Consider the following 4,713-nt stretch of genomic DNA (forward strand, 5'->3'; position numbering starts at 1 on the left):
GAATCTCAATCAAGATCTAGAATGATCCAAATCTGCAATTGCTAGACCCAGAAAAAAACGAATCATCTTCAAAATTGAAACTTGAAACTTGAACTCGAAATTGAAATTGAAATTGAAATTTTATTGATCAAAGGAATGAAAATACACTTGTATAAAATAAACTAAATAACTTGAATATTCATTGCATTACATAGAAAAATTGGACCTAATCATTCAATCTAAAAACTAGAACCCTACAAATCAAAGAATTAGAGACAACCTAAACAAGCTAAAGAGATTAGAAGGTGTAAACCTAGGTCTAAGAGGGGAGGGTATATTCATAGAAGATGGTGACGGATTTATAAATAATGAAAGAAATAATAATAATAAGAACTTCTTCCGCCTAGGTTGGCTGAGCTTGTTTATAGTGAGCCTCTGACAGAACTTATTACCATTTGTAATCTCATGTATAGTCTATTCTTTTATTAATATTATTAGCTACTTCTTAAAAAAATAAAAATAAATAAGAATAATAATTATGAAAAATTGAATCAAAGAATAAAAAAGTAGAAAACTTGGAGATAGAAATAATAGAGAAAAAATAATAATAAAAAGAAAATCGTTTGGAATGGAGAGGGAATAAGTGGAGAAAAAGAAGGAAAAAAATATTTTGAGTTTAAATGTGGAAAAAAAAAGGAGAGAAGAAAGAGAAAAAGAATATACATATATTTTATTAAGAAAATAATAAAGTAAAAGAAATAGATAGTGGGAAGACAGAGAAAATTAATTAGGAAAATAAATAAAATATAATAAAAAATAAAATATTCTACAAAATATATAGAAAATAAAGAAGGAAAATCCTAATCTTTGAGTACTTCTGAATTGGCCATGATATTCTACCTCAGTAATTATGATAGGTAAAAATAATTATCTCTCATGATTTTCTCAGATTTTTATCGGCTCTATTACTAGCATCTTCCTATTAGCTCTAGTTGGACGTTGGATTCTTGACAACCTGGATAATTCTAACCAACGGTCAAAATCAATTTGTTTGAGAGAAAAAAACTTTTATGTAAAGAGGAGACTTTGTCTTCCTAACAGTTCCATTTCCTAACCACTTCGATCTGGAGTGCTTCGAGATCCCAATATATATGCTTTTCATTGCAAGAGTGCAATTCACCGGCGAAACTATAAAGTGCAATTCACTGGCTAAACCTAAAGCGTAAAGTAAAATCTAGGGCATCAATGCATCGCAGTTTTCTTTAGAAACGCTTCTTACCTCGGCCGCCTCTCTTTGCTTTGGAATTATGGGATGATCGTGTTAAAAACAATTTGTTGTAGGGGTGGTTTCCGGGCCAGTGGTGGGTGATTTACTCCCATGTCTTAGTGCTTCTACATAACTTTACATCCAATCTTACCAAAAAATGTAAAAACTTTACGTCCATTTAGTTTAATGACAAGTAAATTAAAACATTAAGGGTCTTTATAGGCAATAGCATGACGAATTAAATTAAACATAGACACTTAATTTGTGTTGAAATTAAATCATCTTAACATTGTGCACAATAGTTAGTTGTTTACATCAAGAAGATTAATAGACGCCTCAAACTGATCATGCTTAAAAGTGCTACGACTACCCCCGTTTTATTTTACATCCATTATTATCTACTAATGATGCTTTTTGTTAGAAATTTAATTAGAAGAGATTGTTATAGGCTATATGGTGTGTCAAACGATCGTTGAAATGTGAAGATAAAAGGAGAATAGTATAACTTTCAAAATACATGAAAATAGAGGTCCGCACAAGGTGTTATAAAAGATGAAATTCGATCAATTGAAAAGATCGATCTAGCTTAACCAAAATTGATTAATGAAACTTTTTATTGGTTTAATACTGATTTTACTATTTAGAAATTCCTACGAATTTGAAACTCAAAATAGGAAAACGAAACAATGAAATTCATCAATAACTTTTCTTTTACCCTTTTCAATATAGAGGCTCTATATATGTCAAATGAGGGATACTTGGATGAAGTTGGATAGAGTATTATATTACTAGTGTGAATGGTATTTCTCAGAAAACAATTAAGATCTGTTGCGTATAGAACTTCTTCGAGAGCCGGATATTGAGATGACCACCTTAAGAGCTCTCCAACCAAGTTGGAATAACTGTGATGCCTGCACACACAAAGAAAGCAAGAACGGTCGGGCCTAGTTTTGGCCGGGGAACCGCCTCCGACGCTCAAATCAGCTTAGGTAATAATAATGGTTCTTGAGAGAGTTCTCAAGAACGTAATGAGTAAGTACTCAGATGAAAGTTATCGTTTTTTTTTCTCCATGTTGGAGGTAGGTTTATATAGAAGTTACCTGGAGGCGGCGATTCCTTAGATTCCGGATCGATAGTTGAGGAGTGAGTGGAGGTGGAATAACGGCTCCTTCTTTGTCGCACCCGTAACGGCCGGTTATGCCGTCACCTCCCAATTCTCGGAATAGATATGGCCTGAGTGTTTATGCGTAACTAACTCTTCTTGACTTAGTCAAGAGAGTCTTCTGAGAAATGCTAGAGTTGGATATTTTTCTAGAGTGTGGTACTTCTCCGACGAATAAATGAACCTGCCCAAGAGGGAGGTGTCTCTCTCGAATGAGGCCCTCGGGACCTTCTTCAGGGATGAGGTGAGCCATCCCACATGGGAGGTGTCTCTCCCGAATGAGGCCCTCGGAACCTTCTTCAAGGAAGAAATCAGATAACCAAGAGAGGTGTATTTGTCCCGAGTGAGGCACTCGGGACCCTTTATGAGGGAAGAGATGCATCAACCCGAGGGAGGTGCATCTCTCCCGAGGGGGGGGTGCATCTCTCCCAAGGGGGGGGAATCGGGACCTTATTTCCCACAACAGGATCAAAGTTCCTAGAGGCATATTTAGCTAAAAACTGCATTTGAGTAGATGATGGATGAGTGACGGATGAGTCACATAAATTGGTATAGAAAAGGTGGCTAATTGCCTAATTCTGATTTAGAGTGATACATGTTTTAAAAAACTTAAAAAATGACTTAAAATTCAAATTGAAATAAAACTAAGGAAAAAAAAAAAAATCAAAGCATGGAACTCAAGGGATTTACATAAAGTTCATGAAAGATAATCTTGACTGAGCAAGACATGCATCATGACCTCTAACTATACATCGATGCTCCTTTCTCCAAGGCCAATGGCATCACCTTCTCCATCATCGTAATTTCAAAGGAATGTGATTGAGCTTCAGAAGATGTTGAAATAATAGAGAAATGTTTACATTATGGATTTTTGATAGAAGGTGAGAGATTCAGAGAATAATACCAGAAAGGCCAAAGCTAATACGTATTTAGTATTTTAGTTCTTTAGTTGTATTAACATTGTCTGAATACTAAATCCAAATATGTCAAAGAAGCAAATTAAAGACATCCAATCTATAAAATTACCCGTTCCTCCTAGTGGATAAAAGCCAGCTGCTATATTTCAAATTTTTTGTGCAACATAAAAGTTCTGAAACAAATGGTTCAGATTCTAGGCGCGGTAATAAAAATATTTGCAGTGACTTTGAATGTCGAATTCCCGAGTACTTAGTAGAATTCTCTTAATTACAAGGTTTTGCAGTTGGGGGACTCTCCTACTAGGCCTACTACGCTATTAATCTTAGGCAGCTGCATTGATCTACTGACTCATTGAATTTGCCAAATTTTTTCATTTTTATTTTTTTATATAATAATAATTAATGCAACACCGTTCAATTGGGTCAGAATTTACAATCTTCTTTAATATTCTCAAAGTATACGAACATGGAAGAAAAAAAATGATTCAACAATTCTTTTTAGGTTGAATCCTTCAATGTTATGCCATGATTTGATATGGGCTGATCAATGGAACAAGCCTACCACTAAGGTGAAGAGACATAACTTCATTCGTGGAACCCATCAACCTACCATTGATGAAGATCGCCGGAACACCCGTATTGCAACCCATTCTCTTGAGCGCCCTCTCCATGTCGCTTCCTTCAGGGTCATGAGTCGAGCTCATGAACCATGGGATTCACACAAAGTTCATTGAAAAGAATCTTGACTGAGTAACACATGCAACATGAGCTCTTACTAAACATCACCACTCCCTTCTCTGATGCCAATCTCATCACCTTCTCCATCTCTGTTTGAAGTACTCTAGCAGAAATTTGATTTCTCAAACTTAAAGCTTGGAATGAAAACCTGGGAAGCTAGAGAACTCTATGGGAAGTTTCGAGCTTGAGTTGGAAGAGAATGAAGAACTATATTTATAGCGATGGAGAGGAAAGGAGTGAGACTACTACTTGAGCGTTCAAGGGAGAATAAGAATGTGCTTTAAGGGACATATATATGCCTTGAAGATTACATAGAAAAAGTTCTTTTTAAGTTTTAGCTCCCAGAGAAATAATGTAAGGTGGAAACCCCCAACAGCCCAACTTGCATTAGAGTCCAGTCATAAGAAGGACACTAAATTAGTCTACACTTCTAGAAACCACTGAAATGAAATGGAATATTTTGTTGTTCCAAGTCCAACGATAATGGAGAGGGATGACAAGATTCCAGGTTCTATGGTCTCACAGCGTGGGGTTCCTCACTTGACCATCTAATGCACAATATATTCTATCATCTTCTATCAGGGAAATGTGCGATTCTTCAAAGATTAAAACTGGAAATGGGAAATGTAGAATCAGGATCAATTATGAGA

General features: G+C 35.6%; 1 pseudogene; it reads right to left on the reverse strand.

The window, feature by feature from the left end:
• Positions 1-3,743: 3,743 nt before the first annotated feature.
• On the reverse strand, positions 3,744-4,243 carry LOC149019286 (glutaredoxin-C13 pseudogene; annotated as a pseudogene).
• Between the last annotated feature and the right edge of the window lie 470 nt (positions 4,244-4,713).

This window comes from Hakea prostrata, chromosome 4, assembly GCF_041222555.1.
Source record: "Hakea prostrata isolate BN-2017 chromosome 4, UWA_Hpros_2, whole genome shotgun sequence".
NCBI lineage: Eukaryota > Viridiplantae > Streptophyta > Magnoliopsida > Proteales > Proteaceae > Hakea > Hakea prostrata.